We start from the raw sequence: 27,515 nt of genomic DNA on the forward strand, positions 1-27,515 counted from the left end.
AAGCAAAGTTCTTAACCCGAGGTAATATTTCTGGGTTAGTGGAGTCTGTAACCTGAAGCGTATGTAACCTGAAGCGTATGTAACCCAAGGTACCACTGTAATGACAATAGCATCCACCTGAGAGGTGCCAGAACTGAGTTCCAGCAAGTTCTGGCTGAAAAAGAAGCCCTGATGCTTACAATATATATATTCAATATAGATATTCAAATTAAAAAGGTAAAAAATGGCATTGAAAGCATGACTTAATTAAAAATATAGATTAAAGCAGAGCAGCAGAGAAAATTCAATGCTAGGGAGCCCAAGTCCTACTTCCTTCCTGGACAGTCAAGATTTTAGATAAAGATAGCGGACAATTGTGTGTGTAAGAGAGAGCACACACACATTTGTTGGTTTTATTGTATTAATTTTTGTAATTCACCTGGGAATTTCTAAATGACAGGCAATTTGTAAATAAAATAAATGAATAATAAGTGAGGCTTAGCTGGGTCAAAGAAGGAGAAGCTCCTTGAAAACAAGCCTTTGTATGTCCTAATTTTGACTTCCCCCCCTCAGGTTGTAGACTGTGGTAATTTATGGTTTGCTTTGTAGCATTTACCCTAAGTAAGGTACAACTATGATGTGATATACTCTTTTAATCAGATACTTGCTTGTTGTTAATTTATTAATTCCCTTCTAAACCACTGTTTCCAAGTGATTTACACATAAATATATTAAAGGTTGATGGTGCTAAAGCTACAAGAATCTTTTTAAGGAAAAGAGTGAAGTATGCCTTATTTATTAGTTGTAAAAGACAGTACACTTGCCTGACATTATTTTTTTTTTGGTGCTATTTATTGTTTAGTAGTCAGGGAAAAGGTTCTCTTTTTTGGTTTGATTTATCCTAAGTAAACAAAGCTAAACTCAAAGTAAGTTTACCCCTAAGTAAACAAAGCTAAACCCAAAAGAATCAAAATGGATGAACAGCAGTCCAAATGATATCAGAAATATCATTTGGACCTCTCGTCCAGCATTCAGAGATATGTCTCTGTGTGAGAGAGAATGAAAGAGAGAGAGAGAGAGAGAGAGAGAGAGAGAGAGAGAGAGAGAGAGAGAGAGATTGCCAAATCTGGACATGATATAAAGCTGACAGGAAAATGGGTTGCGAAAATTAGGGATTCCATTAAACATTAGCTCTCAAATCCTCAGTTTTTGCCACACAGCTTCACTTTTAAGCCTCTTTCCCACTTAACCCCCCCTGCCCCTGCAGGCTCCATCATTCTTGGAAGTCCTGCGTCACCTCGGCTGTCAAATGTGTGCTAAAAGTAGCTGCTTTCTCTTTTGCCCTCACCCTGTCAGCACCCGGGTTTTGCCATCCACGCTGCTTATTTTCTGCAGTCACAGCACTGCCACTTCGCAACAGGCAGTGTAAGATAAATGAGGTAACTTGTTAATTTTTAATTGATTTTTCACACTGGGGAAATTGGGGTGTGAGAATCTAGAAGCAGAACTTGATTATTCGAAAAGATGTGGAAGAATTCTCCATTCAAAAATCCGAAACATTTGCCAAATAAAAAGCTCTCTTTTTTTTTCTGGGAAGCAGGTTCCTTTCAAGACTCTGAGAGGCCCAGAGGTGGAATGTGTGTCATTGCCCCTAAGCAAGCATATAATTCTTTCAAAAACCATCTATATTTGACATTATCAGTGTGTTACGTTCCTGTGCCTTTAAAACGGGGGAAATTAAAAATACTATTTTGGATTCACTTCCAGTGTATAGCTCTCATTCAGTCCTTCGGCTTGTGAGATTCTCTTTTCATGTTTCATCAAAGCATTTCATAGACTAGGGGAGGCATGATCACCACAGAAGCACATCTAGTCTCTACTGTCACATCCTCTGAGCTTAAATTCAAGCAAGTCACTGCCAATAGGAACAAATAGCAGCTGCTGTGTGGTGGGGTTTCCTCCCCACCCCAGCAGACAAATTAGCTAGGTGGGAAAGGGTTAAACCTTCCTCATTGCATGCTGCAGTTCCAGTGTGGCCTTGCACAGTTACTTCTTTTCTCAAAAAATAAAGTAGCCCATGCTGAATGGTTGTTTGAAAATCATGTTTCACATAACTTGTGGTGCGACCCTGATGCCCTTAATGGACATAAATGGCAACCTGTTCTAACCAGAGCAAGCTGACCCTGTTCAATGTTCACTGTCTGAGTAAGCTGTGGGAGGTAGCTTGCTTCTGATTTTAGTGGGACTGTCTTATCTTTGTAAAGAAGCGTACATAGGAATGCATGCTGACCCCTTTTGTGATCTGTGTGCCCGATTCATGCGTTTTGTGGAAGGTGTTAAGAGCTTGAACTGGGAGGGAGAGGAGGACACTCACAAGGCCTCCCCCTGTATTTTCTCTGTGCACGTTGACTCCATTTCTGGCATGCAAAGGTTGAAGCAAGATCCTAAGCGCATCCCACTGAACACACTTGGAATCTCCTGTCAGACTTTCACATGTTGAGTGCAAAGATCTGACTCTCCCATTTGTAAAAGGATGGGAACATCAGGGGTGGGGGTAATGTGCATGGCTCTGCTTCCCTTGAATTAGTTAATTTTGAATGCCTGAAGGATTTTTATTTTATTATATTTTATTTTTAGCGTTGTGTGCTTATGGTTGGTGGGAAGGGGAGAAGACTCACCGTTTTTTGGAAAGCTGGCAAGAAAAAATGTGTTGCCATTTAAGCTGACTGCCAATTAGAATGCAATTCCTGAAAACAAAACAATTGCTGCTTATTTAAACTTTGTGATAGACTAATTCTATCCAAAAATTGCACACTCTAAATGTGTTTGTTCTGTTCTCTGTCAGCTGTAACATTTATTTATTTCTGCAAATAATTAAACCAACAGCCTCAGTCAACACAATGTGTTACTATTACTTCTTATTTATAGCTTAAATGCTCGTTTTCGTTTAGGGTTCTCATTTGTTCTGGGTTTTATGAAGTTTGACAATTTTTAATTGGTCTTTTAGCCCACCAAGATACATTTTTAACCACCTCCACCCACATAAATCCTTGGTAACAAATAAGGATTGGCTTTCTCTAATAGATGGCCCCTTTCCACATTATGCTGGAGACAAGCTTTCCTTCCACTGTCAGCCAAATTTTCCAGCTCCTGCTCCCAGTCTGGGAGCATGCCGTGGGCACACAATCCAATATGTGTGGTTGGAATATGTGTGGTTGGAGGAAGGTGTGGTGAGACTGCTTGGATCACTCTTTCCACCTGTCAAAATACAGATTCAGTTGTGCTTTATTTTTATATCTTATTTGGGGTGCACCATTAGGTATTGATCATTCAAGAGAGCACACCAAAACGTCTCCTGCTCTGAAAACACGTGAGATGGTGTTGAAGACTTGCCCTGGGCAGGCCTGTTATTGCGATGGTATGTGTGCCACCCACACGTCTCACTGATGATAGGCACAGCCAGCCATGGTCAGCCTTGTGGCCACGACACATTGCTGTGGGCATAAGGACACTTTGCAGCTGCCAAGAACTTGTGGCCAGTGGGGTGTGTAGTCATCTGCTTCAGAAGAGCACGTTGGCAGCAACAACACGGGCAGATGTAACTGTGCAATTGTGGAAGAGAAATTTAGGTTCCTAGGCAGGAGGTTGAAAGCCAGAAACTTCAAAGTAGCTTTCTCTGAAATTCTACCTGCTCCACATGCAGGATCAGCTTGAAAAGCACAGTTGCATAATTTCAACTTGTGGATGAGATATCTATGTTAGAAGGTGAGGTTGGCTTTGTTAGGCACTGAAGAATGTTTGGTCACAAGCCAAGCATGTACAAAAGGGATGGGGATCCACTTGAACCAGAGCAGAACCAGACTGTTGGTGCTTAGAATAAAAAAAAAAACCCGGCAGAGCAGCTTTTAAATTGATGGGGGGGGGGGGGAGAGAGAGAACAGGAGCTGTGAAGCAACTGGTTCAAAACAAATCATATTCCAAGGATGAGGGTGCTAATGTCCGTGATTGTTTAATGAGGGAAGGATAAAACTAGGTACTAAGAGTGCTGGTGTCAGGGACTGGGCAGAGGAAGAATGGTGGAGACCACCTCCCCAGCCTGACCCTTCCAGAGAGGAGGAAGGCAGTATAGTTTTACAACAGTGGTTTGTGGGAGGTCATAGCTCAGAGGTAGATCAAGGGGAAAGTTGGGAAATAATGGGAGAGGAGGAGGAGGAGGAGCCAGAGCAGCTGGCTGGCACGTTATCACTAGAAAGCATTCCAGACCCACCATCTCCCAGAACCTGGCAAGCCTTCAAAGTAGGAGAGCAAAGGGCTCGGAGACAGATGGCCCTAAGCAGCAACTGTAAGGTGGGTGGTGCTGTTGACGATTGAGGAAACAGGAGAAAAGGGGTGTGTGTGTGGATATTTACTCGGAGCAACACCATTACTCCAAGAGGCTGCATTTCTAAGCCTCTCTCTGTGAATATTGAATAAACAGTGTTGGTAAGAACTTTCCTTGTCTTATCCATTCCTGGCAAACTACCATGGGGGTTGGATCTCTGATGCCTGACAGCTGGGGTACATGAGCAATTCAGAGAGATGAAAACATTATAGGGCGAAACACATGTGCCAAAGACGTCTGGAGGCAAGCACCAAGTGCCAACAAAGGTAGGCTTGAATGCATGGTTATGGAGGCAAGCCTAGATGAAGAGGGCATAACAGAAACCTGGCAGAATGGAAATAACTAGCGGGACACCAGGGGTGCCATCTTCTTAACAGGATTGAGAGAGCCTATGCTCTGTGAGGGAGCCATGCGACATCGCGACGTCACATGTGTGATGCCATGTGACACCCTGATGCCGCACAATGCCACAGGGTACCAGGGGATGGACTTGAAGGCCTCCTGAGTACTGAGGGGGCTCGGCTCAGCCCCCTCAAAAAACACATTGGGGGTGGCGAAACAGCCTTGGCCCCCAGGAGTTGGTGAACCTGTGGGACACAGTTTTCTGGGGATACAAGCTCTCTGAAAAGGACAGGGAAGTGTGCGCTCCTTGCTCCAGATCTGGGTTACGCATCTTTGAAATAGTTTTTCAAACATCCTTCAGGTTTTTCTCTTGGTCCGCCACCATCACATTTGCTAGACATATAAACAGACTAATAGAATAATAGAATTGCTGGGGGGAAAGGTTTGCAGTAAATATCAACATTTACAAATTAAAAAAAACAAGTACAAAAAATGCTGTCATAGAAAATATACATGCCTAGTGTACTAAAGATTGAACTGTATGGAAATGAGCCACTGACATAAGCAAAAATCTCTGGCAAATTATTTTTTGGATTTGTATGCTGGAAACAAGCTTTTCATCATCCCCCAGAAGCAGGGTGTCAATAAATTGAAATACTGAGAATCACTTCAGTATTTCTACAGTATTTCAAGTTCAGACTAGTACACGTTCCTATAACATATGCAACATTTGGCTTGCTGTTTCTTCTGCTGCATTCAAATGTGCGTTGCTCTATCCACTACTGGCCTGCAGCCAAAGATCCTTTTGTGAGGGACATCAGATCTGCAGCGGTACCGTGATAACCTTTTCAAAGTACAGTGGTACCTCGGGTTAAGTACTTAATTCGTTCCGGAGGTCCGTTCTTAACCTGAAACTGTTCTTAACCTGAAGAAGCACTTTAGCTAATGGTGCTTCCCACTGCCGCCGCGCCGCCGGAGCACGATTTCTGTTCTCATCCTGAAGCAAAGTTCTTAACCCAAGGTAATATTTCTGGGTTAGAGGAGTCTGTAACCTGAAGCGTATGTAACCCAAGGTACCACTGTATTCCATCAGCATTGGCAGCACCGGCTGTGTCAAATGCTCCTTAAAATTAAACTTTCTTAAGTCTCTCAAAGAAAATGATGCTGACGCAAGTAACAAACAACTAAAAAACCCTGCAATAGAGGCATAATTCCACGTGGTGGCACCGTAGATAGCAATTGCATTTCAAACACAATGGTAAAGGATACATTCGGGATGGGTCTTTCCCAGTGATTTTAAAAAGTTGGACAACTCCCCCTCCTCCAAGTATTTTAGTGATATAGATAGATAGAGTGAAATTTCATTTATTACGGCCATAGGCCCATACAGGTAAAAACAACACATAAATAACAGCTTGTGCCGTAGGGAAAAAAAGCAATCGCTAAAACACCACTATAACAATAAAATAATAAAATACTATAAACAATAAAATACTATAAAATGGAAGGCATACTACGCCTTAATTAGCTTGTAGTGCTCCTTGGCGTCGCTTTTGGGAAAGGACAGCAACTAGGAACCTAGCCACCTTCAGGGTCGTGTGGGTATCCTTGTCCTGCAAGATTTGGGCAAGGTGGAATTTTGGTGGGGTACCCTCTAGTTTCTGTATGATTGATCCCTCTAGTTTCTGTATGATAGATAGATAGATTGCACTATTAGTGTCAGGATGAAATTCTCGAGGAAAGTTTGCTGCTAGTGGAATAGACTCGCTGCATTAGATGACCGCATCCTTGTCCATTGCTAAAAATACCCCATTGTATGGGGTGGGAGAGGAGAAAGAAAAGGCATCTGTGTGCTTCTGCAGTGGAAAGGCAGGGCTCACAACCTTTAAAGGACTGGCAGTGTAATCCTGTCCCCATATTAAGTGACTTTAGCACTAAATCCCTTAAAAAAAAGAGTAGTAAAAAAATCACAGATGCCATGCCATCACTGTGAGTATTTTTGCCATTTCTTAAAATGAATGAGCATGCCATTGCCAGGCATGTGAGCACTAAAGAATGTTTGTAATGAATGTGAAATAACGCTTGATGGGGCAGCCATTGATGAAGTTTTGTGACTCTCACTTTGCCATGTTCAATATAACGCCTTTGCAATGGATGTCTTAGGTGTGGGGGGAAGAACAGGGTATAGACTATGTTGCCCAAGTGACAATATAGTAGCACCATTTCAGTGATGGGGGAAATGCTATATCCCTGCAAGAGAAGTGCCAACTTACAAAAAGAAAGCTCTTTGGATTCTAGACCTCAGTGAACTAATACCGTATTTTTTGCTCTATAAGACTCACTTTTTCCCTCCTAAAAAGTAAGGAGAAATGTGTGTGCGTCTTATGGGGCGAATGCATTCTGCGCAGCTATCCCAGAAGCCAGAACAGCAAGAGGGATTGCTGCTTTCACTGCACAGTGATCCCTCTTGCTGTTCTGGCTTCTGAGATTCAGATTTTTTTTTCTTGTTTTCCTCCTCCAAAAACTAGGTGCGTCTTGTGATCTGGTGCGTCTTATAGAGCGAAAAATACGGTAACTGTTCAATTATTCTGCTTAAAAGCCAGAATCAGGAAGTGTATGTGTATTATAAAGCTAGCTGGAGAGAAACCCTGAATAGAAGTCCAGAAAAAAACAAATCTGAGACAAATCCCTTGGGCCATAGCTGTTGAATGAAAGTAAATCATATCAAAGGGCATAAGCAAGAAATCACATCCCTGAGTGAAAGATTCAGAGTAATGTTTTACACCCTGAAGATGAAATATTATGAGTCAAATGTGGGAGAAAGGTAGAGACAATGAAATGGTGAGAGATTAATGTGCACACACATACTCCTGTCTGAGATGGAACAGCAGCCAACCATGGCCTGTTCAAAACTCAGAAGGCTTATAGACAGATTGCATGTTAAGTAATCCTTGACCCCGATATTCAAGAAGCAGCTTCAAGGAGAGTTTATGGTTCATAAAAAATCCTCACTCTGCATCTTTTGAGTTGTGTTATAAATCTGACTTCATATGCAATGAAAAAGGAACCCTGCAAAAAAAGGAAGCAGGAGAACAGTGCTCCATTTTATTCCAAAATCAGTCTAGAAGAGTCAAGATTATTGTCCTGCCATGGTTTGGAGTTTGCTCCCATCAATGGCAAAAAGACATCTACATCAGCCACCATGACATTCATTCACAGAGAGAAACTCTCCTCTGTTCAGAATGGAAGAGAGGTTTGGGGTTCAGTCCTAGCATGCAGTGAAATGTGGGGTTGTCTGCTGGAGCAGGTCCAGAGAGGCTGAGCCAATGCAAACAGGGATTGAGCAGCAAGAGCAAACAGTCTCTCATGAATCGTGGGTTTTTGAGGGGATATTTACAAAGGTCTTTTGTGGGAATCAGAGGAGGCAGGACCGGCTCACCTATAAGGCGGACTGAATCAGATGCCTTGGGTGGTGGAATATCGTGGGGCAGCAGCCCTGTGGGTTCCCTGCTCACCGCTACCGACGCTAACAGGTTGGTGTAAAATCCAGTAAAGCAGATCTTAAGAGTTAAAGTCCTGATCCAAATTACAAGAAATTGTATAATTCATCAACATTCTAACATGATGTTGTGGCCAAACAGGTGCAATTAGTTGCTATTCCTGCGCTATTGATCACAGTGCTGTAACTTAGCATGGCAAATACATATCCAGTAACAGACATTATGGAGAACTGTTAACTAAAACATATAAGAAAATCCAACTCTGGCTTCACCAAACTATCTGCCATGGCAAACTTCACTCAGATAAAATCTGGACTGGCCCTTATCCATCTGTAACCAGATGTTCTGACCATGCCTATATTCTTATCATATGAACACACATGTGCAGACTTAGCTTCCCTGTAAACTGCGGTTTATGGAAATGCTCTACTCACATGTATAAGACAAATCCATAAAAACAAATTGCACAGAATTGTATTGAGCTGGTTGTATGGAGTATATGTATGCATATGCATATCCCAGAAACAGTAAACTGGAGCTTTTGTCATTAACCTTCCTGAATCCTAAATTATTAAGAGCTTCTTACAATTCTATTTGCTTTAAAATAATATCTTTTAAACCCAATGACACTATTGGAATGCCCTTCCTTCAGATGTCAAGGAAATAAACAACTATCTGACTTTTAGAAGACATCTGAAGGCAGCCCTGTTTAGGGGAGTTTTTAAGGATTGATGTTTTTATATATGTTGTAAGACGCCTGTCTGCGGAAGCAGACAAATGCCACCTCCCTTGGCCTTTAAAGCGAGATGAGCGCCGCAACCCCAGAGTTGTCCGTGACTGGACTTAACGGTCAGGGGTCCCTTTACCTTTAAGCCACCCAGAGTGGCTTACACCCGAGATGGCTGGGATAATAATAATGATAATAATAATAATAATAATAAGATGATGATGGTGGTGGTGGTGGTGGTGATGATGATGATGATGATGTTATCTGATTTATTACCCAGCCAATAAACTCTGCTTACTCTTTCTGCATATTCTGCTATGCTTTTACTGGGCAAATGTTTATGTTTTTTATTGATCAGCCCTTTCAGTTATCCCATCCATAAGAAGCTCTCAGCACTATAAACCAAGAATGGACAAGATTTTCCGATTTCCATGGAAGCCACTGGTGCTTCTTGCCTCTAATTTCACTTACAGCATGCACAAGTCCCCAATGCACTTTGTTGGCATTTATTGCCTTCCTCACTTGCTCTTCCTTCCATTATTAAAGAAACATTTTTTGTGTGTGGCTTGAACATAGTTCCCAAGTGTATTCTAGTCCTGATATTTAATCACAGGGATTGGCTGCCAGTCACAGACTGCTTGAGCTCTGCTCTTGCTGAATCTGATTTCAGCCGCATCCCCTGATTAAATTATACCATTGCTTAATCAAGGATGATGTATTCCTTTTATATTGCAGGCAAGCAGGGGTACTGGATAACAGAAAGGGTCTGTAATAGTGCTTTGTAAATGGTTCTGCTCATAATCTCAAGGGATAAGATGGTTATTTGTTTATATAATATGTTAATTTTGATTTTGCATGTAGGACGGAAGACTATGCATTTGAGGGGCATGTCCAGAATCCATTTACCAATAAATGGACAAAAAGGTACTTATACATCTACTGCTTTCAACTGATATGCTGCCAGGTGTGCCTTTCATTTAATAACCTCTGGATGACTGACTTCTTCCAAAAATGGTTTTGTAGTGATTTAAAACACAATAGTAATCCTGAGGTCATGGAGAGAATGTACATTGCAAACTGCAGCTAGGTCCTGCTTCTTTTCCACATCAGCTCATCTGAGTTGATTTTCTTGTAATAGGAATGAATCACTTCATGAGTTTGCTATCTAGGGGATTCAGGTTAAGTCCAGGCATAGTGTTTCTCTCTGTGCAGGTATGAAAGGTGATGCAGTGTAGCAAAAGCTTGACCCACTCATCTGCTTCCTTCACCTCCTGGGGGCTAATATAATAGCTCTGTTTGTTGAGAAAGCTATAACTACATCTTCTTTAATAACTACATATCCATTAAAAAGACTGGTAGATTTCTGGTTTTCAAACTTGCAAGTCTAGTAGTATTCTTGACAAAGGCTGGGCAAGGAAGCAGTGAAGAAAGGTATAATTAGTAATTTCATTTAAATACTAGGTATAAACCAATCCCACTATAGCTACAACCTGCAATGCTCTCTATGTGGGGCTACCTTTGAAGGTGACCCGGAAACTACAACTAATCCAGAATGTGGCAGCCAGGCTGGTGACTGGGAGTGGCTGCAGAGACCATATAATACCGGTCTTAAAGACCTACATTGGCTCCCAGTTCGTTTCCAACCTTTAAAGCCCTAAACGGCCTCGGCCCTGTATACCTGAAGGAGCGTCTCCACCCCCATTGTTCAGCCCAGACACTGAGATCCAGCACCGAGGGCCTTCTGGCTGTTCCCTCACTGCGAGAAGTGAGATTACAGGGAACTAGGCAGAGGGCCTTCTCGGTAGTGGCGCCTGCCCTGTGGAACCGCCTCCCATCAGATGTCAAGGAAATAAACAACTATCTGACTTTTAGAAAACACCTGAAGGCAGCCCTGTTTAGGGAAGTTTTTAATGTTTGAAGTTTAATTCTGTTTTTGGTCCTCTGTTGGGAGCCGCCCAGAGTGGCTGAGGAAACCCAGCCAGATGGGCGGAGTATTATTATTATTATTATTATTATTATTATTATTATTATTATTATTATTACTATTATTATTAACCTAATATAACCTGTTCCCTGGCAGGCTTCAGCCCTTACTTTGTGAATACTGTAATGCCAAAAGTCTAGAAATAACTGTTGGTTTGGAAAGATCTAAGTGGCATTCCACCACTGCATTATTACATCATCTACATAAAACTGTTTTTTTTTAAAAAAAAAAAGACATAGATATCTCTGTCTGACAATAATCAAATAAAAATTTAAAAATACACATGTTTGATGGGTGTAAAGATTGTGGAAAATTACTGAACTCATTCTTGCCCAACCCGCAGCAACATAGGTTAAAAAAAAAAAAAGCTTTAGTGAGGTGTTTGGGTTACTTTGCTCCTTCAAAGCCACAAGCCTGCAAAACCTTAATCTGAGGTCTTCTCTACTTGCCGGCTCATTTGCCAGATACCCTTTATATATATTGGCATAGCCCACCTACTTCAAAGAGGTCTGGAGACAGCTTGGGCTGCCTTGGTTTCTAGTTTTTCCTCCTTCCTGATAGCTCCAGTAGGGTTTAAACAGGCTGCATACATGCCACATATTTAAAGCACATTTTCACTCCCAAAATGAACCTTGGGAGCTACAATTCCCAGTGTGCATAACAAAATACAGTTCCCACAACCTTAGTCCCAGCCAGGTACAGAGGTTACCTTGCACTTGTCTGAAAAGATGATGGGGACCTATATCTCAGGCAAAGTACATTTCTGTACAAAATTATGGTTACGTATTGCTATAGAATTTCATGATTCTGCTTTCATTTTAATGTTAGTCTATACATGCTATTCAAAACTCAATTTTAAAGAAGACAGAAGACAGAAGTCAGACATATTAGGCAGAAAAGCTTCTAGAACATAATTTGGCATCCTGAATACATTATGTTTTATTAATTTCCAAAAAGATGTTTTCTCTAGCCCTCATAGTTTTCCCAAGCCACCTCCCCAGATTCTATATATTGCTTGCTGTCTGTTATCTTGTATTCTTGCAAATCAGAACATTAAAAATAAAATAAAGGAAAAAGTATGATTACAGACTGTGTCTTTCCTTAATTATTAAATAATAATTATAACAGTAATTTAGCACAGGTTTAAGGGTATCTCAGAGAAGGCCATTATCATTGGTTTTTCCAACAATGGTATGACTAAGATAGTTGAATACCACCCAATGTAGAATTTACATTTCTTCAGAGTATATCCACTGAAATTAATGAACATAGTCTTGTAATATTCATTGTTCGTTATTCTATGTTGTGTAAAGCTTAGTTGAAAACCACCCATTGTCACTAAAACAGATGTAGTCTATCAGGCCCAAGATTCGTAGCATGTTATCCAGGGAAGGAATCAGATAATAGGCCTGTGCTTGAAATATTTACGGGAAAGGGTTTAGTGATGAAAATATCAGAATTTGGTGTTCTAGTTTTATCATAATAAAGGGGCAATACATTTGTCTAGGCTTCCTACACAACCTGCGGAATGCAAACTGATATTTATTTAAAACCACAGAGTTTATTAATGCAATATTATAGGGTGATGAGCAAAAGTGATGGTGCTAACAAATTGAAATGGATGACGTAATCTTGGTGAGCAAGATGTCATTATTCAAAGGAGAATTTAACTAGCAATCCAGGGCCAGCATCACTATGGCATGGCAAGGTGATGAGTGAAATGCCAGGTAAAAAAAAGTCACTTGTCATTCTATCTACAGGAAGAATTTTTCTCCAATATTTAACAGTTGAAATTGAATGCTTTTTGGAGCCTGCCCTTGCCATCTTTTTGCGTGTGTTAAATTGACATGAATGTCAGCTGGAATGGCAATTCTGGCTGATGGACAAATTGGTCGGGACGTCCATTTGAGAAGTTTATGTGAGCTAAAATAATGAAATGCTGACTCTTAGCAGCAATATATGCGTTCATTAAAAGATATTGTTATGCGCCATCCCCAATCTCCGCTGAGCTATAGCAAGATTCCAGGGAGTTCCAGGCACTTAAATCAGGGTCTTGTTTCCATTGGAAAATCAAGGCACAACAGAGGCTGCAGTGTCTTTGTGAAATATGGTTCATTTACACATACTTGAGCCTTGATGGAGGGAGTGAAGAACACGTTACACCTCAAGAGCATTTCTTCTTGCTTCTCCCATGCTCCTTGGTCTTTGTGCGTAGCCTCTCCCAGCCAGCACCACGTGGAGTTCTGCCCTTTCCAGAAAATTCCTGCAAAAGGATGCTTTTTTTCCTGTGGTGACATCACAACCCCTGTAACCTTGGCAACCTGCCCTTCCCAATTCTTCTGTCTCTGTCCATTACTCAGAGCCAGGGAAAGGACAGCCTTTGTGCTGTCAGTTGGTCTTAATGGCCCAGTACTCTTCTCTCTTGGTTTCTTAATGACACCTCTATCTACCTTTTTCACACTTCTCCACAGATAATAGAGCATAGAGTTGGAAGGGACCACAAAGGTCATGTTGCCCAACCCCTGCAATGCAGGAATCTTTAGCCCAATATGGGTCTTGAACCCACAACCCGGAGCTATTCCAGACTTCCCATGAAAACATCATAGAAGCCTCCTGTACCCTAGATTGTGCCGTTCTTTGTTCCACTCCACAGTCTTAATTCACATTTCTTTTTGCCCAATTTGTGTCCCTCTTTTCTTCAATCAATGTGAATGAGCCCTGTGGACATAAGGCCCTAAGTGTTCCTTGCTTAGTTTAAGGGATGTTTGATTTTGCAAGGTGATACATCGCGGCTGATGAGCCAACACTGTATCATGTGTGGGTGTGGGGAAGCCTCATATGTTACACCTCTCTTTCTTGTATCACAAAGAGAGAAAGTCATAACATGGAATGGGCTTAGTCTTTAAATACCAGTCAAAATTAAATGTAGACTTTGGTTCAGGATTCAACATATCCGTCTGTCTTGGGAGACAAATAGCACTTTTCAGGAGCACAAAACATGCAATACATCTAGATTGTGTATGAACTATGTAGTGTGTGTGTGTGTGTGTGTGTGTGTGTGTGTGTTGTGCACCCCCCCCCCACAGAGTTCTCAGCTTCCATTAATTCTAGAAAAAAAAAGTCATGCTAATCTTTCTTATAGCAAATGCTAGCTACCTGATGTAGTCTGCTAGACTGTCACACTTGGACAGCTTTCTTGATAAATTACACTCCCATTTTAATGACCGTGTCTGACATGCAGGCAATGAAATGACAAGGCATTCATATGTTGTTAATATAACTCAAGACTATGGCTGACCTTTCAACAATTTTATTCATAAGAGTTTTGCATTTCATTTTGTTTGGTTAATTAAACTAATTGCATTGCTCAGTGGCCTCTAGCTAGAGACCTGAGCAAAGACTTTACAAGAGGGACCTTTAAAATAACTCAGCATAAGCAAGCACTTATGCTGTGTTGCTTCCTGCTACTTGTATGGTGTCACTGCAGAAGGACTTCCGTATAATTTCTTTGGCAGCTTTCTGAAGTAAAACTTCTTATATTTAGGGCTGTCAATCAAAAAAACACACTTAAAAATACCTAACCTAAGTAGTGTGATTTCGGGTAGATGCTCAGGATAAACAAACCTCTTAGATTATTTCTTTTGAATGAAGGCTTATTAACTAACTTTCACCAGTTTTAGCAAAACATATCATGCAAGCCAGCACCTTTGTGCCACAGGAATTTATTTGGGTGAGGAAGGAGTGCTTGGTCCTGACACTCTTGCTGTCTGAACAAAACAAAGTTTATGAATCCTGGAATGATCATCCGAAAATGTCTAGTGAACAGGACTGTGCAATCTGAAAGATTAGAAATATTGCATAAGCAAGCAGCTGGTTCAAAGAAAGATATTATCCTACCTAATTTTGCAAGGTAAGGTGATAGGCACATGAGTCAGAGTTATGAGTTGTGGTCATGAATGGATTAGAGGTCAAACACCAGGTTAAATAGATAAGGTAAGGGTAGAGGAGGAAGGGGAGGGCAGGGGTGCCAACTTGAATAAAATATTGGGGGGGGCAAGTAAGCACTGCCCTGCATAACTGATCACATGATGTAGTGCAATGACACCATTTCAATGGCAATGCCCATCAAAAAAAATTTGGGGGGGTGGTTTCCAGTCCCCTCAAATATTTTATTAGGAGGTTGCCCCCTAGGAGTTGATTAATCAGTGTTGTATTGTTAACCAGTGTGACAGGTTTCTCAAACAGCTGGACTAGCTTCGAAGGATGTCACCGTCACCATTTAAAAAAAGAAAAGAAAAAACACCAACCAGTTTAAGGTCAGGTGTGAAGCATGGAATGCCTGTGACCAACAAAGCTGTCACACATTATGCTGCTCCTCAATTACCTTACAGCACATCTGAACCTTACGGTATCACTAGAGGAATCCTCCTGTGAATTGACCTAATTTTGTCCATTTTCGGCACTTTTTAACTTGCTGTATCTGTGCCAATTTTTATCAGATAAGTTTATACTTTCATATATCCCACCAGGTAGATTCTGTATGCTAAGTTTACTCTTGTGCACCTATAATTTGAATGACAATTTGAACAGTAGCATTTTGTTGTGGAGATATCTCTGCATGCATTCACTTCTGCCGCTGCACATTTTGAAACCAGCATATTTTTTCTCACTCTTTTTAAAACGAATGACAGGAATTTCCCCAGGTTATGTAAATGACGCAGGTAATTTGATGTTCTCTACCCAGAGTGAGTTAATATGAAATAATTTCACAAGATGGCATGATTCAGGCGTAGAAAGCAGAAGATAATGGTAATTTATCTGCTTCTTGAATTCAGGACGCACTACTTATTCCCAGCGATAATTACACTTTGCTTCTTCCTTGTTTTGTTAGTTCATCTAGAGGTCCCTGGTGGAATTTTTAACAGAGATGGTATTAGTAATGCTCATGGCATCATCCACGTGTAAGGAGTCTGTTGTTATGGAATCAGATAGTAAAATCGCACAATACATTTCTTCTCCTTCCAGGAAGCAGCAGATGACGATTTCTTGTGCCATTCATTTCATTGACATTGTCAGTTCCTTCAAATATTTTGATGACACACATCAACTTAAGGCACTTGCTGAAATTTCCTGTGTTAAAGGAATAGCAAAATGCACACTGAAGGCACATCCTAATATATCATATGTGTGGGCAATTCCCATAGTTCAGAGCTTTCCAAACTGTGTGTTGCAACATGTTAGTGTGTTGGCTGCAGTGTGTAGGTGTGTCATGCTCCCCACTCTCCTCCTGGGACTAGAAAGTGGATAGTTTAACCTCTGGTTTGCTAGTAAAACTGAATTACTGTGTCACGAAATGATGCATGTCTAAAAAATGTGTCGCCAACCTGAAATGTTCAGAAAGCTCTGCCACAGTTCATGCCTCGACAATGTCCACATAGCTGACAGGAAGACCTGTGGCGCCAGCAGGTGGTGTAAATTGTATATAGCTAGCTTCTCACCCTGGGACAAGTGGAACAACTCCCCTACTTTAGGCTGTGTGCCTCAGCCACCCCTATCAGGTAAACAATAAGTCATCATCTTGTCAACAGCTCCTTGCTGTTGTACATACTGCATATTTCTTAACGGTTAAAATTATTCAGAGAGAATTTCATCACACCCACTCAAAATTATACAGCTAGGTTGAAACTGAAAAACTGAAAACAGTACCCAAGCATTCACTCAGAAACATATTGTAATGATGATGGCCCACAGCTTGACAGCTGTGGAAGACACCCTACAGGCAGGAACACAACCAGTGTCTCATCAATGTCTCACCATGGCCTCAACCTCAACCCCAGAAGGCTGACTTGTAAAATACAATGGCTGATGGTCCCCAAAGCCACTGAGAGAGCAAGGAGATCTAACAGAGTCACCCACCCATATCTCCACGACCTTCTTTCTCAGCTCTGGCAGGGAGGTTGTTGCATGGTGGGGTTGGTGTGACTTCAACAGGATCTCAATGACCCAACACTATGTGCAGATCCTTAACCCAAGCCTACTGGCTTCCTGATGAAAGATGAAATGGTGGAAACAGCAGAGGTTCTGTCAGTGTCTTGGTTCATTCACCAAAGGGGAGATCTCTGATAGGCCCTAGTTTGGTGTTCTCACCACAGAAGAGAAGCAGGCTAAACAGCCCCTTTGCCCATTCCACATGCACAGGTGGAAGAAGCTGTGCTGCCTATTAAGGGGAGAGATTTTGGAATCTGGATGTGCTAGGTCAAACAGGAAGCTTCTATGAGCCAGGCTGACCCTTGTGGAGGCTCCCTGCCCAGTTCAGGACCCTGAAAGACCACACAGAAGGCCTGTATGGTGCGGGAAGTACTTAAGTACAGGAAACTCCACACTTCAAATGTTTGCCTTCCAAATGATGGAAGGTGATGGGAACAGGGACAGCAGAGTTAGCATGCTCATCCCCACTGTCTCTTGCATGTTAAATCAACACAGAAGTAGAATGTCTGCTCCTTCTACCCTCTTCATTGTCCTTTTCATATTTATGAGAGAATGGTGTTCATCAGTGCAAAATAGTTGTTCAGTAAAAGGTAAAGGTAAAGGACCTCTGACAGTTAAGTCCAGTCGCAAACGACTCTGGGGTTGCGGCACTCATCTTGCTTTACTGGCCGAGGGAGCAGACGTTTGTCCACAGACAGTTTTTCTGGGTCATGTGGCCAGCATGACTAAGCTGCTTCTGGAGAAACCAGTGCAGCGCATGGAAACGCTGTTTACCTTCCTGCTGGAGCAGTACCTATTTATCTACTTGCACTTTGACATGCTTTCGAACTGCTAGGTTGGCAGGAGCTGGGACCGAACAATGGGAGCTCACCCCGTCATGGGGATTCGAACCGCCGACCTTCTGATCGGCAAGCCCTAGGCTCTGTGGTTTAGACCTCAGCGCCACCCACGTCCCCTAAGTTGTTCAGTAGAAATCAATAAATAGCAACATGGATGGAAAAGAACAGAAGGCGGAAATGATGGTGAATCACATGGGTAAACACACAGAGGCTGTAATCTGTACTCTCAGCCCCCATGGTAAACCTAGTATTACCATGAGACTGGCTTCTCTAGGTTGCCAAAGTATTTGTGGAAGGGGTGTAACAAAGGTCCCAAGGTGTTGCAGGAAGCTCCAGGTGGCAGTCCGCTTGTCCATGCAATTACAGCCACCACATGGGACATTTTTAAACAAATGACTGTGTTGCAACCAATATCCTGTGTTGTCAGCAATAACTTGTATCCACCTTGATTTTATAGCACCAGTGTATTATCAGTGTAAATATCTCCACTTTTGTTGCTGGGGAAAAAAAAAAAGATTGGTATACCCTCTAGTTATAGGCATCCACTTCTCCTTTTGAGATATGAACATGGTCATTTGCTTCCTGCGTCAATGGAATGATTTGCTTCCTGAGTCAACAAGTGATATGTTCTGGGCTTTTATTACCACAGTAGGGAAGGATTATGTACCCAGAGCAGCTGTTGGGCAGCAACATGATCACTATGGATTGTTTGTAACTGCTTACTAAAGAAAGATGCAGTAGCAGAGGCCACTCATCTTCTCTCTCTCGTCCGCAAGTTTCTAGGGATAATTATGCTTTTAGAAGAGTGTAAAATGTAGAACACAAGTGCATAAAACAGTTGGATCATGTGTGCTTGAAATTCGTTCTGATCTGAATTAAAACTTAATCAACTACATTTGTCTTTTTAAAAAGAACTTCAAGAATGTGTGTGAGAGACAGGCAGACAGAGGCTACAGAGTTAAATTCCCCATGTTAAAAAGTTACAATATCTGGCCATGTTCCTGACCGTACATAAATCTGTTTGTTGGAAATAAGCATTCCTCCAACGTCTCAACAACTATAAATCTGGCTGATGTGTTTTAAAGGATGTGTCACTTTATTAGTTAGATGGCTTGCTAATTTCTCCAAACTGCTCCAAAGACTTTACGCCATCAGCACCAGGTCTCTTACAGTTCCCTGAGCAATTTTGAGGAATGGGGTGAAGAAGCCATCCAAGGCCTTCTGCATAAAACCAGATGCAAAAGAAAAACTCTGTGCATCCTCAAGCACATTCCTCTCTTTTTTATAATTCACAGACTCTAACCTTGGCAATGAAAACAAATCCCAATATTAAGCACAGGCTGAAATCACACCCTAGCAAAGTTGCCCTAAATTTGGAAATGTTTTGCTCTGGACACCTCACACTTACAAGAAACAACTTTATCCACCCAGCCCAGAAGTTTGTGTCTGGGAAACTGCCTCTCCTGGGCAGGGAAACGGTTCAGAGATCATTCCAGCTGGAAGCGCCGCCGCAAACTTTCCCGCTGTCTTGCTGGTTCCAAAGTGGTTGCCGGTAGTTCTCTCCACACTGACCCCTTCCTGAGCTTCTTTGATCTTCTGCTAGTTCTCGCTCAAAGCAGCAGCGCACCGAGAGGGGGAGCAAAGGAAAGAGAAACGAGTGAAGTCCCGTTAGGAACTGCTCCAGATTTATTATTTTTTGGGGGTGGGCAGACAGCAGTCTTGTGTCAAGTTAAAAGCGGCTGCAGCTTTATCATGGCATAAGCTTTCGTGGACCATCATCAGATCAGTTGCACGAAGTGGTACCCCCCCCCTCAAGTAATACGGTAAGTTGTGGGTGGTAGTAAGTTGCGAGCTTCGATGGCAATGCAAAAAGGGGCGTCTCTCCCCCCCAAGCACAACATGTCGAAACCTCTCCAAGTTCTCCAGGCACCGTTTCTGCCGCGGTTTCCTGCGCCTACCGCCAAGAGTAGTTGGCCGATGATCCGCGCGATTTGAAAAGGCAAAAAATAATCGGTTTTCTTCCTGGCCCCTTTCAGTTGCGATTCCCAGTCACGCAAATGCCCCCGTGTTATCGCCTTCTCCCGATCATAAACACAGGATCTTGGATTATATAATTAGGATGGAAATAAAGAGTTCCTACTGGCGTTCGTTTACTATCTCTCGCCCCGCGGCTCTCACCATCGCCACGCAAATTAGCGCGGCATCAAAGCGGGTCTTCCCACCACTCCGCCCTTCCAGGCACGCTTCGGAGCGGGCGGGTGAGAAGTCTGCGCCTCCCTGCGGGTGTTGCTGGGACTCCACCTCCCATCAACCGCAGCCAGCACGGGATGATGGAAGTTGGAGTTCCAGCAACAGCTGAAGGGCCGCAGCGATGGATCGCAGAGCCAGCAGCTGCCCCGGATTAATTCGCAGGAAGAGGTTCTTCCTTCCAAAACTCCCCGCTGAGCTTTCTTTGCGCGTCGCTGCTAGTGGGGAAGACGCGCGTGGATATTGGCAGCGCCCCACCGCGCGGCTGCCTGGGCTCATTTGGGACAAAGAGCGAGATATAAATTTAAGAAATAATTAGCACCCCTCTGTGTGTGTGTGAGAGAGAGAGAGAGAGAGAGAGAAGAAGAAGAAGGAGGAGGAGGAGGAGAAGAAGAAGAACCTATTTATATGCCCCAAATATAGAGGCTGGTTGGAGTGGGCGCTCTTCTCTTTTCAGCCCCAAGCGCGGGAACGGGTGGAATTGAAAGGCGCAGCGGGAGACGTTTCACGCTTTCTTCAGCTTCACCCCAGGAAGCAAGGCGCCGATGGTTTGTGCCCTCGGCGACTCGCCTTACGACTCCGGCTCGGGAGAGTTCATATCTAGGGAGGAGGGGTGTGTGTGAAGAGGGAACTAGGTCACGCGACCTCTTGAATCAACGGAGAGCTGAAAACTTTTCGAGCTTGCCTGTCTCCTCCTCTCTTCCCTCAGAGAGAGAGAGAGAGACACGCCTCCCATTGGCCGCCGCCGAGGAGGGGCCCTCTGTCCCCGCCCCCCCAGAAGAGAAACGCCCACCAAGGGCACCTCTGCTTTTCCCACCGATGAGCCGGGGGGCTGCAACATCTGGCTGGCGGTGCAGGTGAGAGGGAACGGCTAGCGCGAATCCGCGTGCCACGGCGGGACTTTGGCTGGAGCCCGAAATAAATGCCCTCCCTCCGCTGCAGCCCACCCCCTCCCCGGCCCCTTCTGCCCCCGCCTCCCACTCCCGCGCCCCCTTCATGGCTTTGTCTGCCTGAGCCCCTGTGAGGAGGAGGCAGCGGCGGCGGCGCACGGGGAGCATGGAGAGACGCGCTCGCGGTCTGGCTGGCGCGGAGCCTCCGCTGGTGTGAAGGCACCCGAGAGGCGGAGGAGCCCGCCGGGAAGAGCACGGCAGCCGCCGGACCCCCGGAGACCCCGCGCACTTGCTGCAGGTAATTCGCGGCGGAGGGGGAGGGACCTGAAACCCTTTCGGCGTCTTTCTTTCCTTAAAGGAGATGCCCGACCGTCTTCGTAGGAGGGCGAACGGGATTCGCAGCGATCCTTAGGATTCCCAGTTGACGGAAGGAGCAACTCTTTGTTCTTCGCGTTGTTCCTCGCCCGCCTCCCATATGTATATTTTAACATGCACTTGTCGGAGCTGGGGGGGTCTGTTGCAATAGATTTCAATTGGATGGGGGGCAGAGTGATAAAATGGGGTAGGCAGCGTTCCCTAAAATGGGGCACCCTTGCCCAAAAAGGGCCACGGCACGTGAAGAGTCTCCCCGCTGCTCTGTGCAGCTGCTACACCCTCTTTTGTTTGGCTCTGAAATTCTTAAGCAACAATTCCTTACCAGCTTCAAGGCGCAAGAAATGGACGGGGAAAACGCTGGCATTCCTCCAAGGGTAGTTTCTTGTCTATTTTTAAAGGAACTTGGCATTTTCTATTTAAATTTTTGTGCTGGTTTACACACACAACACACAATCACACTTGCTTTGCCGAATATTTACAGGGATGAGAGGGACAGATGGAAACTATCAAGGGGAGTGTACTTTTCCCATGACAGAAATGAGAAGAAACACATGCCGTTCTTCCCTTAAATCAGGTTAGGGTTTCAGTCTGGATTGTTAATTGACCAGACAGATGGTTGTAAGAAGCATGTCATGCTCAGATGACCTGTTAATGAAGAATTTAAATAGCCCATGTTTAAAATTAACAAGGTCTTGGTCACATTACATAGAATTCAGGCCATCTGCTCCTTTATGGTAGTACATAAAAAGTGTAGAGATTTTCCTAGTTTAAAATTTTCAGGAATGGAAGAACTGTTAGTTTGTGTCCATTTAAACTGCTATAGATAAACTACACTTGAAAAGTGGGATTCCAAGTAAAACAGAAAATGAAAGCTCAGACAACAAATTCTGGCTAAATTGAAGTTCTCAGAAGTTGTGCATGAGAGGGTTGTGCATTTGGTACATATTCTTCAATGGACCTTTTTCTGTAGTATCAGCTTTCCTTTTGACTCCCACTACCAAATATAGCATTCAATAAGTGTGGTTTTATCATACAAGTTGCAATCTTGCACACAGTGTGTCTGTTTAAAGCTCACTGACGTCACAGTTAATTGGCTGCAGATTGTGTTCAGGATTGCAACCAGGTATTTAGATATGGAATTATCCTGCTCAGTAAAACTACATCTCAAAAGAAATTCCATATTTTGGGACTTGGTTCTGTAACTTGGTGTTGTCTGATATCATACAAGTAAAGCACACACCGAATTTCTATTTGCATATAATGGACCACATGAGAGAAACATTTCTCCCTTTTGAGTTTTTGAAAAGGGTCTACCAAGAAGAAGCTATATTCTTAGTAGATTGAAGTATGAATAGTTGAATGATTTGGCAATAGTGCTTCATCTTGTTTCTAAACGGGAACACTTTAGTGTCTACATCATGTTGCCAGTAACATTTCTTTTCTAGCAAAATACTTGTTAGAGTATAATTAAGAGGCAATTTCAGTAATTTAGTGCATGGATAACAATTAGTCTTTTGTCCTGAGCAGAAAGCAGTGTTCATGCAGAGAAAAGCTCAAGTGCAGATATATAGCAATTTGGAGAAGAAATCATATGTAATTTGTATTGTGTTGGCATAGGAACATATTTTACTTGTTGCTCTTTCATTGACATCAGTGTGATTCAGATGGAAGTGCACCGCAAGAAGAGCGAAAAAACAAAACCGACCTGAAGTCACAGTCCATGTTCACCCTTCACAATAGAGGTGCTGGCTTATCATGGTTTATTGCAGGGGTCAGCAAACTTTTTCTGCAGGGGGCCGGTCCACTGTCCCTCAGACCTTGGGGGGGCGGACTATATTTTTTGGGGGGAAATCCCTTCCACCGACACTCCCCTCCCTTCTCCACAGCACCGGATGAGCCCCGGTGGCTGCTTACCTGTGCCTTGCGAGTGACAGGGGCTGACGGCGACAGCGGCGGAAGGACGATGAGCGGTGCGAAAGCGCTGGCTCCAGAGAGGGGCTGCTTAAAATGGCGCCCAGCCAACTGTGGCTCAACAAAGCCCAGCCCCCTTTGTCCTCTAGGCAGGGCAGGGTGAAGCCAGGAGGAGAGAGCGAGGAGGTGCTGCAGTGGTGTGTGTGGGGAAAACGGCGCAGCCCAAACAATCAGAATCCTCACGCCAATCCACATGGCGATTCCCGGACCATCCGCGGGCCGGATCTGGAAGGCAATTGGGGCAGATTTGGCCCCCGGACCTTAGTTTGCTGACCCGTGTTTTATTGGGTATGTGCAGCCTGATGGTGCACACTGCCCAATCGCTTCCGCCTCTCCCTGGCATCAGTGAGAGAAACAAACTAAACTTGACATCCAAACCCTGGTTCCTAGTTTGTTTCCCCCTAACATGCCAGGATCACTAGCCAGCCTTAAAACATGGTTTGTAGTTGGCTTACAAACAGTGGGTTGTTAGGGAGCAGCAAACCAAGACACTTAATTACCGTTGCTTGGTTTGTTTCTTCCCACTTGTGCCAGGAAAGAAGTGGAGTAGGGGCCATCAGGTAGTCTGCATCAGTATGCTGCTCATTCACAACAGACCATGGCAAGCCAGCAACCCTGGCATATGGTGACATGCAAATGTGGCCACTCCTTCCTTCACATGTGGAAAGTTTGGGTCAAATTAAGACTGCCTGTCCCCGTATGCAGATCTTGGACTTATTGAGTGGCCCTGAAATGAGCCTGCAGCTTCAGGTCTTGAGGGAACATGAATATGCATAATGTTTCACACAAATAAAGCTTTTCATACCAGCAGTTTTTCTGTGAGACTTTTCTCTTTCATATACACCAGGGATGGGAAGTCTGTGACTCTTCAGATGCTGTTGGACTCCAGATCCTATCAGCCCAGCTAATGGTCAGGGATGGTGGGAAGGGCCACAGTTTCCCCATCCCTGATGTACACACTGACACCTTCCTCCTCAATACTTGCACATTTCCTCACACACTGCTGCTTAAATGCACTTTACCTTTGCCTCTTGTCTCTTTCTCTTTCTTATCCAAGCTCTCCTCATCGCTACTAATGGAGAAGAGACATCTGAAAGAAAGCCTTCATCAAGGACATAGAAGGGTTCACAAACGTTTTCAGATGTATCTGGAAAACCTTGCACCCTGTATTGTGTGAATAGTGTCTCAGTGTGCATTAATGGGGGGAAAGTGTGCCATTATGAATACCCCCCTTTTTTTTGCAGGATGGAGATTGAATTCCATGTCAGGAAAGCATAGGAAGGAAGATTCCTTATACTGAATCATACCACTGATTAATCTAGTTTAGTATTGCCTGCACTGACTGACAGGAGGTCTAGGATTTCAGACACAAGTCTTTTGTAGTTCCACCTGCAGTTGCTGGGAACTGAACATGGAAAACTTCTCCTTGCAGTACATACATTCAACCAGCTAGCTATGCTCCTCGTGATGACAGTGTGGGAAGCAGTACTATATCCTGGCTGGTTTTTCCTAGTGGCTGAAAAATATGCCTAATTTGGCCATGGCGCCTCATTCTACTTTCTTACCGAATATTCTTAGCACAGACATACACAAGCCTAGTGCAGGAACCTTTGTTGTGATAACCTGAAAAGTCTGGCTGCATTCAGGTAGCAACCTTCTTACAGCACTGATTATGACTGCATTCACATGGCCCTTTATTCTGTTTTTCTGACATTTCCCTAACTGTTGATTTCTGCATTGTATCTGAGCCTTCACATGACATAAAAGCCACTTCCACAAATATAGCAGATTATAGCGCAGGCTATTTCCATGTTACTTGCTTCTAGAAAAAAAACCACCTGCAAATAACACAGAAATGAGCACTAAACTTGTGCTGTATATCACTAAATTTGTGGAAGTGGCCTTTATATAATGCAGAAATTGTTAGGAAAATGTTGGGGAAACTGAAATAAACTGTCATGTGAATGCTGACTATGTGACTTAGTGAATGGCACCCTATTTGGGTGGAAAAAAATCAGGGAACTGATCAGGACATCCTTTGTTGAGGCCAGTTGGAACAAACTGGCCTCCAGGTGTTGGACTGCATCTCCCATCATGATCCTTTAAAGGAGGGGGGAATTTAGCACTCAGATAAAGAAAGATGTTTTGACTAAGTTTATAGAACTAATATTAAGTGGGCATTCCTCTAATGTTGGCACCATTGTCATGGTTTGTAGCATTGGCACAACATTATGGTTTATAATGTGTCTTTGGTGACAATGTGTCTTTGGATGTCCTTCGTCCTTAATGCAAGAGAGAAAATCATATTCAGATGATGCTGCTGCTGCTGCTGATGCCATCAGTTGTGGAATAGTCATTAACAACCCCTCACAGTGTGCATGAACTTGAAACATACATTAGATGTATGCAAAGGAATAGGGCAGGTGAAACATTAATAGCGCCCTTTAATTATGCTCGGTTTTATAACAGAATTAATTTAGCAAAGATAGCATTACATGATATGAAGTGTGATAATTTTTCAATATGGTCCAGAACCTTCCCAATTAAAGTTTGTGGCATCTTTAAAGAAATTACTCTAATTAAAAATGATATGTGTAGAAAAATAGCAACCACCCCATAGATAAATTAAATCTGGCATAAATTGATGAGTTTATAGAGAGGACTGCTGACCCTTGATGCTTGGTGAAGAATCTCAGTGTAAAAAAGTTGTACTTGAATATATTCAATTTAAAGCCACTGTCTTGGCTGATGACAGCAGGGTTGAATGTGAGATGAAACCCTTTGTACAGTGGCATGGGATTAATTTCTCACTGTTACCAATGCCAAACGTATGTGTCACTGGACCCCATCACAAGCAGCAGCCCTTTCCTAACACATTCATACTGGCACGAAACCCCTTCGTTGTTAGCATAATCTGTACTAACCAACTTTTTTACTGGCTGTGCTTCTGTGTCTTTGTCAGCTTGTTGACCTGCGAAAATGAAAAGCTAAGTCTGCTTCATTTCTGCTTGTCAAATGGCTGCTAAAAGTACAAAGCAGTTTAAGCAGAAAAGGTAGCAATTCTACTCTTAATTTATGTCCTTGAGGATATCAGGTTGGTTGGATGGCTATTCAAAAATATGTGCTTTGTGGCATTAACTCCAATCCTAAGCATTTATATGATAGGACAAGAAGTCTAGGAGCAAGTCAATACGAATAATTTGAATAGGGATTAAGGGTGGCACATTTGATGTTGCCAGGCCCAGCCCTATAGGCAGAGTGAGTGGGCACCTTAAATGGCAGGTGAGTGCAGAGCAGCAATGAGCAGGTGGAAAGCAGAGTTGCATATCTACACTTCCTAAGATAGCCTGCTGCTTTCAGGTGTCGTAGATGATGCTGTCCTGTTACCTGTACATAGAATAATAGAATCATAGAATTGTAACGTTGGAAGGGACCCGAAGGGCCGTCTAGTCCAACCTCCTGCAATGCATTGAAGTAAGAATCAACAGTCAGTCTGGTTGATCTCTGTACATGGAAAGGGTGAATTTTGTCCTTTGGCTCAGACAGCAAAATGTATTGGGTCATCTCTGAATGTAGCTGCCACACAGCATCCACTTCCAGCCTGATTCAAACCAATTATACCCATTCGTGTGTCCACATCAGCATGCTTTATGTAATTTAAATTGCTTCCTGTTGTGGCTGTCTCTACAAGGGCTGTCCTGTGTATATACTGATTTGCCAAAGATCAGATGATTTCTTTGTGCAGGATCTTCCAAGTGGGGTAAAGCAAATATTCGTTATTTTCCTCATTTACTGGCGTGCAGTCATTTTATGTTGCAGCCATGCTTATGGTGAGCTAAGCTAAAGAAGGATTTCCCTTTCTCACTCACTCAGCACTTCACTTTATAAAAGCAGCAATTATTGGCAACTATGTGAATGCAATGAATGTCACTCTTTAGGGGGCGGTTTAACTTTTCTTGTGTTTGATCTGATTGGAAAGAAATGTAGGAAGCGCACAGAACTTTATACATTTTGATGAGTAACAAACTGGGGAATGGAGTTTGTTGGTTTTCTGCAGCCAGGGATCCTGCAAGGAAAACACACTTACGGATTTCTTCAAAGAAGTAAATATTTCAGGCCCCAGAGCAAATGGTATAGCCAGAATGTTCCTTGGCCACATGATGAGCAACTGAAAAGCAATCTCAGCCACTCATGCACAAGTGAAACAAAACCTTATAACATAGTATCCTTTTTTCTTTTTCCCTAACATCTCCAAAATCCTACACACTGATCTTCTTCAGGGCTTCACTATA

General features: G+C 43.1%; 1 protein-coding gene across 2 annotated transcripts in view; it reads left to right on the forward strand.

Moving 5' to 3' along the window:
- Positions 1–20,144: 20,144 nt before the first annotated feature.
- Positions 20,145–27,515, forward strand: part of TMEM200A (transmembrane protein 200A) — a 41,701-nt gene continuing 34,330 nt past the window's right edge. The window contains exon 1 of one of the 2 annotated variants that reach the window (XM_083607794.1): positions 20,145–21,175. The gene's annotated coding sequence lies outside the window, so the exon portion shown is untranslated. The remainder of the gene's footprint in view (positions 21,176–27,515) is intronic. The other variant, XM_083607795.1, reaches the window with a different exon arrangement.

This window comes from Podarcis filfolensis, assembly GCF_964270895.1.
Source record: "Podarcis filfolensis genome assembly, chromosome: 3".
NCBI lineage: Eukaryota > Metazoa > Chordata > Lepidosauria > Squamata > Lacertidae > Podarcis > Podarcis filfolensis.